The 9,833-nt window shown below is 40.9% G+C and overlaps 1 non-coding gene across 1 annotated transcript; it reads left to right on the top strand.

Annotated features, from left to right (window-relative positions):
- Window positions 1–329: 329 nt before the first annotated feature.
- Window positions 330–433, top strand: LOC130983869 (small nucleolar RNA R71). Its single transcript, XR_009087840.1, has one exon. It is a non-coding gene; the product is annotated as a small nucleolar RNA R71 (small nucleolar RNA).
- The last annotated feature ends 9,400 nt before the right edge of the window (window positions 434–9,833 follow it).

Genomic DNA, 9,833 nt, shown 5'->3' with positions numbered 1-9,833 from the left:
AGGCTTCTTTAGCACTGCCGGATGTAGCTTGCAATCCAGTCAGATTCTGAGAAATCATATTGACTTGCTGAGTCAATATTTTGTTTTGAGCCAATATGGCATTCAGAGTATCAATCTCAAGAAATCCTTTCTTCTGAGTCGTACCATTATTCACAGGATTTTTTTCAGAAGTGTACATGAACTGGTTATTTGCAACCATCTCAATGAATTCCTAGGCTTCTGCAGGTGTTTTCAGATGAAGAGATCCACCAGTAGAATGGTCCAATGATATCTTAGACAATTCAGACAGATCATCATAGAATATACATATGATGCTCCATTCTGGAAACATGTCAGAAGGACACCTTTTGGTTAATTGCTTGTATCTTTTCCAAGCTTCATAGAGGGATTCACCTTCCTTCTGTCTGAAGGTTTGGACGTCCACTCTGAGCTTACTTACTCTTCTTTTGAGGTGCAAAGAATATGGTTAAGAAGGCATTGACTAACTTTTCCCAAGAGTTCAGGCTTTCTTTAGGTTGTGAGTCCAACCATGTTCTAGCTCTGTCTCTTACAGCAAAGGGGAAAAGTATAAGTCTGTAGACCTCAGGATCAACCCCATTGGTCTTAACAGTATCACAGATTTGCAAAAATTTAGCTAAAAATTGATGAGGATCTTCCGATGGAAGTCTATGAAACTAGCAATTCTACTGCATTAGAGAAATTAATTGAGGCTTAAGCTCAAAGTTGTTTGCTCCAATGGAAGGAATTGAGATGCTCATTTCATAGAAGTTAGAAGTTGGTGCAGTATAGTCACCAAGCATCTTCCTTGCATCTCTTGCATTGTTGTTGGGTTCGGCTGCCATGTATACTTCTTTTTCGAAATTCTCTGAAAGGTCCTTTCCAGAGTGTTGTGCTTTAGCTTCTCTTAGCTTCTTCTTCAGAGTCCTTTCAGGTTTAGGATCAGCTTCAACAAGAATTTTTTTATCCCTGTTTCTGCTCTTATGAAAAAGAAGAGAACAAAAGGGAGTAGTGGAATCCTCTATGTCACAGTTATAGAGATTCCTTGATGTGTCATAGAAAAAGGAGTAGAAGAATGAGAAGAGAGAGGAGGTGAGTTCAAAATTTTAGATGAGTGGAGGAGGAATGTTAGTGATTAAATAAAATAGAAAGAGATGAGAGAGAGAATTTTCGAAAATTAAAATTAAAATAATTAGTTAATAAAAAAGATTTTTGAAACAGTGGTTAGTGATTTTCGAAAATTGGAAGTGGAAAAGTGGTTAGGTGGTTTTGAAAATGATAAGAAATAGTAATTAGTTGAAAAAGATTTGAAAATAATTTTTGAAAAGATAAGAATTTAGAACAAGATTTTGAAATCAAAATTTAAAAAGATATGATTGAAAAGATATGATTGCAAAAGATTTGATTTTTTTAAAAAGACATGATTGAAAAGATATGATTGAAAAAGATTTGATTTTTAAAAATTGATGACTTGACTAACAAGAAACTAAAAGATATCATTCTAAAATTCAAAGATTGAACCTTTCTTAACAAGAAAGTAACAAACTTGAGATTTTGAATCAAAACGTTAATTGTTAGCAAGGATTTTTGAAAGTATGAGATAAGATCAAGAAAAAGTTTTTTTGAAAAATTAGTTTGAAATTTTTTTAAAAACATTAAACGAAAATGAAAAATGAAAGTTTAAAATATGTTTGATGCAAAAAGTTATGAATTAAAACATGAAAATTTGAAAAAATTTGAATTGGAAACAAAATCACTTCCCTTGTGTCATCCTGGCGTTAAATGCCCAGGATGCTATCCATTCTGGCGTTTAACGCCCAGGATGCTATCCTGGCTGGCGTTAAACGCCAGAAATCCATCTTTACTGGGTGTTTTTCTAAACGACCAGAATGCTGTCCATTCTGGCGTTAAACGCCCAGAATTGTAGCCATTCTGGCGTTTAATGCCCAAAGTGCCTCTTTACTGGCATTTTGACGCCAGTGAGCTCTTTTTCTCTGTGATTCTTCTGCCTTATGTTCTGAATATTCATTTCTCTGTATTATTTACTATAAAAGATATATTATTTTTTTATTTTTGAATTTTTAATAAAGAGATAGAAAAACAACAAAATGAAATAAAACATAAAAATGCAAGATCAAGACAAGTAATGCATGCAAGGACACTTTGAATGTCAAGATGAACACCAAGAACACTTTTAAGATCATGATGAACATCAAGGACATATTTTTGAAAAATTTTTAAGAAACGAAAGACATGCAAGACACCAAACTTAGAAATTTTGAATGTTCAAAAACTATGATTTTGAAAATGCATATGAAAAACAACATAAAACATAAAACAGGAAAGTCATGAGATCGAACAAAGGAAATCATCAAGAACAACTTGAAGACCACAGAAGAACACAATGCATGAAATATTTTTTTTCGAAAACAAAAATAAAAATTACCCAATCTAAGCAACAAAATAAACCCTCAGTTGTCCAAACTCGAACAATCCCCGGCAACGGCGCCAAAAACTTGGTATGGGAAATCGTAAATCACACTTTTCACAACTCCGCATAGCTGCCAGCAAGTGCACTGGGTCGTCCAAGTAATACCTTACGTGAGTAAGGGTCGATCCCACGGAGATTGACGGCTTGAAGCAAGCTATGGTCATCTTGTAAATCTCAGTCAGGTGGATTCAAATGGTTATGAGGTGTTGATAATTAAAGGAACAATAAAACATAAAATAAAATGAAGTCACTTATGTAGTTCCTTGGTGAGAATTTCAGATAAGCATTTGGAGATACTTTGTTGCCTCTGAACCTCTGCTTTCCTACCTTCCTCATCCAATCATGCGTACTCCCTTCCATGGCAAGTTGTATGTTGGTGGATCACCGTTGTCAATGGCTACCATCCATTCTCTCAGTGAAAACATGTTCTCTACGGTTTCCCGCATGGCTAATCAGCTGTCGGTTCTCGATCATGTCGAAATAGAATACATTTATTCTTTTGCACACTGTCACTGCGCCCAACAGTCACGAGTTTGAAGCTCATCACAGTCATCCCATTCCAGATCCTACTCGGAATACCACAGACAAGGTTTAGACTTTCTGGATCTCGAGAATGTTGCCAATTGGTTCTAGCTTATACCACGAAGGTTCTAACATCACGGATTCGAATGCTCTGTTGTCAGGAGAGGTGATTCAGATCCGTGGGTCAGAGACCAACGAGAATATACTCTAGCTGTCGTCTAATGACTACGTTGAACATCATGTAGACCACTTTGTGGTTGTCAGGCATGCGGATCTTGGCTAAGCGAGTAACAAAGATTGAGTGATTGTCACGGGTCACCCCTTCATTCTGACTTAACTGAATTAAGTACAAGAGTATATCTTAGAGGAGAAGTAGGCGTGAATTGAATAGAAAAACAATAATACTTGCATTAATACTCGAGGAACAGCAGAGCTCCTCACCATAATCTATGAGGTGTAGAAGCTCCACCGATGAAAATGCATAAGAACAAAAGGTCTAGGCATGGCCGAATGGCCAACCTCCAAAAGGGTTCGAAGAACTCCCAAAAGGTCAAAGACTTCGAATACAATAGTAAAAAGTGCTATTTATACTAAACTAGTAAACTAGGTTTACAGAAAATGAGTAGATAGTGCAGAAATCCACTTCCGGGGCCCACTTGGTGTGTGTTTGGGCTTAGCCTTGAAGCTTTCACGTGCATAGGCCATCCTTGGTGTTTAACTCCAGCTTTGGTGCCAGTTCTGGCGTTTTACTCCAGAAAAGGGTCTCTGGTGGGCATTTGGACGCAAGTTTGGGCCATCAAATCTCGAGCAAAGTATGGACTATTAAACTTTGCTGGAAAGCCCAAGATGTCTACTTTCCAACACGATTGAGAGCACGCCAATTGGGCTTTTGTAGCTCCAGAAAATCTACTTTGAGTGTAGGGAGGTCAGAATCCAACAGCATCTGCAGTCCTTTCTCAGCCTCTGAATCAGATTTTTGCTCAGTCCCTCAATTTTAGCCAGAAAATACCTGAAATCACAGAAAAATACACAAACTCATAGTAAGGTCCAGAATTGTGAATTTGGCATAGAAACTAATAAAAATATATTAAAAACTAACTCAAACATACTAGAAACTACCTAAAAACAATGCCAAAAAGCATATAAATTATCCGCTCATCAAACACCCATCTTATGAGTTTAGGTTTTGAATCCTGCTTTGTGAAGAGATATTTTAGAGCAGCATGGTCAGTGTACACAATAACTTTTGATCCTACTAAATAAGATCTAAACTTGTCAATGGCATAAACCACTGCAAGCAACTCCTTTTCTATGGTTATGCAATTCTTCTGCGCGTCATTTAAAACATGGCAAGCATAATAAGTGACATGCAGAAGCTTGTCATGCCTCTATCCCAATACTGCACCAATGGCATGGTCACTGGCGTCACACATTAGTTCAAATGGTAATGTCCAGTCTGGTGCAGAAATGACTGGTGCTGTGACCAGTTTAGCTTTCGGAGTCTCAAACGCCTGCAGACATTCTGTGTCAAAGACAAATGGTGTATTAGTAGCTAGCAGATTGCTCAGAGGTTTTGCAAATTTTGAAAAATCCTTTATAAACCTCCTATAGAATCCTGTATGCCCCAGAAAGCTTCTGATTGCCTTAACATTGGCAGGTGGTGGTAATTTTTCAATTACCTCTACCTTAGCTTGATCCGCCTTTATACCATTGTTTGAAATTTTGTGCCCAAGGACAATTCCTTCAGTCACCATAAAGTGACATTTTTTCCAGTTTAAAACCAGGTTAGTCTCTTGGCACCTTTTCAGAACAAGTGATAGATGGTCAAGACAGGAGCTGAATGAGTCTCCAAACACTGAGAAGTCATCCATGAAGACTTCCAGAAATTTCTCTACCATATCAGAGAAGATAGAGAGCATGCATCTCTAAAAGGTTGCAGGTGCATTACATAGACCAAATGGCATCCTTCTGTAGGGAAATACTCCAGATGGACATGTGAATGTTGTTTTCTCTTGGTCTTGTAACCTGAATAACTATCCAAAAAGTAGTAGTATTCATGACCTGCTAGTCTCTCTAGCATCTGGTCTATGAATGGTAAAGGGAAATGATCCTTTCTGGTGGCTATATTAAGCCTTCTGTAGTCAATACACATACGCAACCCTGTAACTGTTCTTATAGGAACCAGTTCATTCTTTTCATTATGAACCACTGTCATGCCTCCCTTCTTGGGGACAACTTGTATGGAGCTCACCTAGGGGCTATCAGAAATAGGATAAATAATCCCAGCCTCTAGTAACTTAGTGACCTCTTTCTGCACTACCTCCTTCATGGCTGGATTCAGCCGCCTCTGTGGTTGAACCACTGGCTTAGCATCATCCTCCAATAGGATCTTGTGCATGCATCTGGCTGGGCTAATGCCCTTAAGATCATTTATGGACCACCCAAGAGCTGTCTTGTGTGTCCTTAGCACTTGAATTAGTGCTTGCTCTTCCTGTGGCTCTAAAGCGGAGCTTATGATTACCGGAAAAGTTTCATTTTCTCCCAGAAATGCATATTTCAAGGATGGTGGTAGTGGTTTGAGCTCAGGCTTAGGAGGCTTCTCCTCTTCTTGAGGAGTTTTCAGAGGTTCTTCTATTTTTTCTGCTTCTTCCAGATCTGGCTGAACATCTTTAAAAATGTTCTCTAGCTCTGATTCGAGACTCTCAGTCATATTGACCTCTTCCACCAGGGAGTCAATAATATTAACGCTCATGTAGTCTTTTGATGTGTTTGGATGCTGCACAACTTTGACAGCATTCAACTTAAACTCATTCTCATTGACTCTCAAGGTTACCTCCCCTTTTTGAACGTCAATGAGAGTTTGTCCAGTTGCTAGGAAAGGTCTTCCTAGAATGAGAGTTGCACTCTTGTGCTCCTCCATTTCTAGCACTACAAAGTCAGTGGGAAAGGCAAATGGCCCAACCTTGACAATCATGTCCTCAATTACGCCTGATGACATTTTAATAGAGCCATTAGCAAGTTGGAGATATATTCGGGTTGGTTTGACTTCTTCAGTCAAACCCAGCTTTCTGATAGTGGATGCAGGTATCAGGTTGATACTTGCACCATGATCACACAGAGCCGTCTTGGTACAAGCACCCTCTAATGTGCATGGTATCATAAAGCTTCTGGGATACTTAAGCTTCTCTGGTAAGGTTTTCAGAATGACTGCACTGCATTCTTCAGTGAGGAAAACTTTTTCAGTTTCTCCCCAATCCTTCTTATAACTTAAGATCTCTTTCATGAACTTAGCATAAGAGGGTATTTGTTCAAGTTCCTTTGCAAACAGAATCTTTATTTCAAGAGTCCCGAGATAGTCTGCAAAGCGGGCAAATTGTTTATCCTGTTTTGCTTGGCGGAGTTTTTGAGGATAAGGCATCTTGGCTTTATATTCTTCAACCTTAGTTGATGCAGGTTTATTACCTACAGAAGTAGTTGGAGAAGTCTGCTTAAGAGGGTTGTTATCAGCACTTGCAGGTGTCTGATCCCTCATTGGCGTTTGAACGCCAGAACTGGGTGCTTTTTGGGCGTTTAACGCCAGGTTGCTGCCCTGTTCTGGCGTTTGAATGCCAGAATTGGCTACTGAATGGGTGATGAGTTTCTCATTCACACCCCATTCAAAAATTAGTGAATTAGTTCTTTTGGCAAGCGCACCAAAATTATCGCCAAGTAATAACCCACAGTGGAGTGGGATCGTATCCACAGAGATTGGCAAATTCGAGCAGTTTTAATTGATTGATGAATTAGTCAAGTGGATCAATAAGATTGTGAAGTGCAGAATTGTAAATGGCATAAATGTAAATGACTAGAATGTAAAGAAAAGCAATAAAGTTCAGAAATGGAAATTGCAAAATGTAAAGTGCTGAATCATAAATGACTTGAATGTAAATGGGAGTGGGAAATTGCTAAATGTAAAATTAAGCTGTAAAGAAATGGATAGATAAGAATGGAGAAATTCATTGAGATTGGGAGATGTTGTCTCTTTGGATCAAATCCAGCTTATATCCTCTTTAATCATGCCACTCATGGACCTCTTGGCAATCATGATTGATTGAGCCCCAATCCCTTGGTGACTCAATCTCTCAGATCTTGATCAATAGCCAAATCCTTGGTCTAATTGCTCATGAAGAGAGATATGCTTGGTCCCTGATTATACCACACACCCTCATAGGTCCAGGTAGAGGTGGGATTATATGTAACGTATCCCATCACCAAAACCCAGATTCTACTCAAGTGTGAGAAGGAATTTCAAGCATGGTTTCATGTTTCCTTTCCCAAGGTTCCCATGAAACCCAAGTGAATTCAATCTCTTTCCCAATATAATTGAACACTAAGCATTAAGAACAAAATTCCTTCTAGAAAATCAAGAGAAGATGAAGAGAAGAAGAACTTCACTATTATCAATCCATCAAGTACAACAGAGCTCCCTCTCTCATTGAGAGGGAAGTTAGCTACTCATAGCTTGAAAAGTACTCAAAAGTGGAGTGTAAAAGTGGATCTAAAACTTAGCTGCTTAACCCCTCTGCAGTACTCCTTGGGGGTATTTATACTACTCCTAGTAAAAATAAAAGAATTACCAAAGTGAGAAAGTGAAAATTACATTTTGGAGGGAAAGAAAACACTTAATAAGCGTGACTTCATAGCTGGTGTGTGGCTGGCGCTTCACCGGTGTGTCACATGCCCTTCAAAATAGCTTGGCGTGCCACGCTCAATCCTTCAAGTGGCACGCTCGTCCCTTTGTCAACCTTGGCGTGCCACGCCTTCGAACTCAAGTGGCACGCCATAGTAGAATTCTTGTGTTGGCGTGCCACACCTTTGAGCTCAAGTGGCACGCCCTTTGCTTTTTCTACTTTCCTTTGCTTCTGGAGACTTGAACTAGCGTGGCACGCCCAGGGTCTGGCGTGCCACGCCCTTGTTGTGTGCTTGGCTAAGCTTCTCTGGAAAGTTGCACTAGCGTGGCATGCCCAGGGTCTGGCGTGGCCCCAGGGTCTGGCGTGCCACGACCCTTTGTGAGTGAGTGGTTCCTCTGTTTGGCGTGCCACGCCACGAACTCAAGTGGCATGCTCCAATGCTTCTCTGGCCTCTGAATGAAACTGACGTGCCACGCCTGGTTGCTCAAGTGCACGCCTAAGTAGAGAATAGTGGATGGCGTGCCACGCCTTCGATACTAAGTGGCACGCCCCATGTAATTGGCCTCTTCCACCGTTTCTGGAAACTTATACCAGTGTGCCACGCCTAAAGGTTGGCGTGCCACGCTCATGATCTTATCTTACTCTAGTAATTGGCGTGCCACGCCTCGACCTTCAAGTGGCACGCCTAAGTGACATGCTCGGATTGGCGTGCCACGCCTTCGACACCAAGTGGCACGCCCAGTCCTTGCTCATATTATCTTGTGCATTGGCGTGCCATGCCTGGTTGCTCAAGTGGCACGCCGAAGTGAGGTTGAGGGGTTGGCATGCCACGCCTTCAACTTCAAGTGGCACGCCCAGTCTTCAATTGCCTTCAGCCCCTTCTCTGGATCATTGCACCAGCGTGCCATGCCGTGCTGCTCAAGTGGCACGCCCATGTATTTGTGCACTCTTCAAGCATGGCGTGCCACGCCTAGGTCTTCAAGTGGCACGCCAAAGTGACTTTTTGGAGCTGGCGTGCCACGCCTTCGACACCAAGTGACAACCGTAGTGGAGGTTCTTCTTGAGATAGTGAGTTGGCGTGCCACGCCCCTTTGCTTAAGTGGCACGCCCATAGTAGTTGATGGATCAGGCGTGCCATGCCCAACCTGGCGTGCCACGCCCATCCTGGCGTGTCACGCCCCTTTTGTGTCCTCCATTTTGCTCTCTGAAATTTTGTACTAGCGTGCCACGCCCAGTCCTTGGCGTGCCACGCCCACATGCATGCTTGGATCTCCCTTCTGAAATTTAGTACTAGCGTGCCACGCCTAGCTCCTGGCATGCCACGCCAGTGCATTTTTGTGGCGTTTGCTCTCAAGTGGCATGCCAATTTTACACGCCCAGCTTCTTCTTTGTCTTCTTCCCATTTTTGATGTCATTTTTCACCTGAAATTTAGCACAACTCATCTCAAAGTAGTGTACCATAATATTCATCAAATAATGCATGCATTGTACTGATCAAATGAGATTTATGCTCTTTTATGGTGTTCTTTATGCAAGAAAGAAGGGTAGATGATGCAAGTCATCAATGGGCGTTTAACACCAGGTTGTTGCCCTGTTCTGGCGTTTGAACGCCAGAATCATTCCTCTCTGGGCTCTTACTATCCTTAGAGGGATTTTGGGCTGTGAATTTCTTATCCTCTGTCAGATGTTCCTTTCTTGGCTTCCTGCTACTTTGAGTTGAGGCATTTAATGTCATTCCACTCCTTAAATGAACAGCTTGGCATTCTTCTGTTATCTATTTAGATAACTGCTGTTTTGTCTGATTCAATTTTTTTCTACATTCTAGTTAGCATCTTTGGTCTCTTGTAGATCTCCTTAAATTCAGCTAACTATTTCATTATAGAAAATAGTTGCTGACAGAATTCAGCAACTTGTTCTGGGAGACTAAGTTCAGTCGATACTGTTTTACCCTCTTCTTTCATGGAGGACTCACTACTTAAGTACAGATGCTAATTTCTAGCAACCGTATCTATGAGCTCTTGAGCCTCTTCAATTGTCTTTCTCATGTGTATAGATCCACCAGCTGAGTGGTCTAGAGATATCTGGGCCTTTTCTATAAGCCCGTAGTAGAAGATGTCTAACTGCACCCACTCTGAAAACATTTCAGAGGGGCA

Source organism: Arachis stenosperma, chromosome 5 (genome assembly GCF_014773155.1).
Source record: "Arachis stenosperma cultivar V10309 chromosome 5, arast.V10309.gnm1.PFL2, whole genome shotgun sequence".
NCBI lineage: Eukaryota > Viridiplantae > Streptophyta > Magnoliopsida > Fabales > Fabaceae > Arachis > Arachis stenosperma.
Note: the sequence above shows the minus strand (reverse complement) of the source record. Positions and strands in the feature narration are given on the sequence as shown.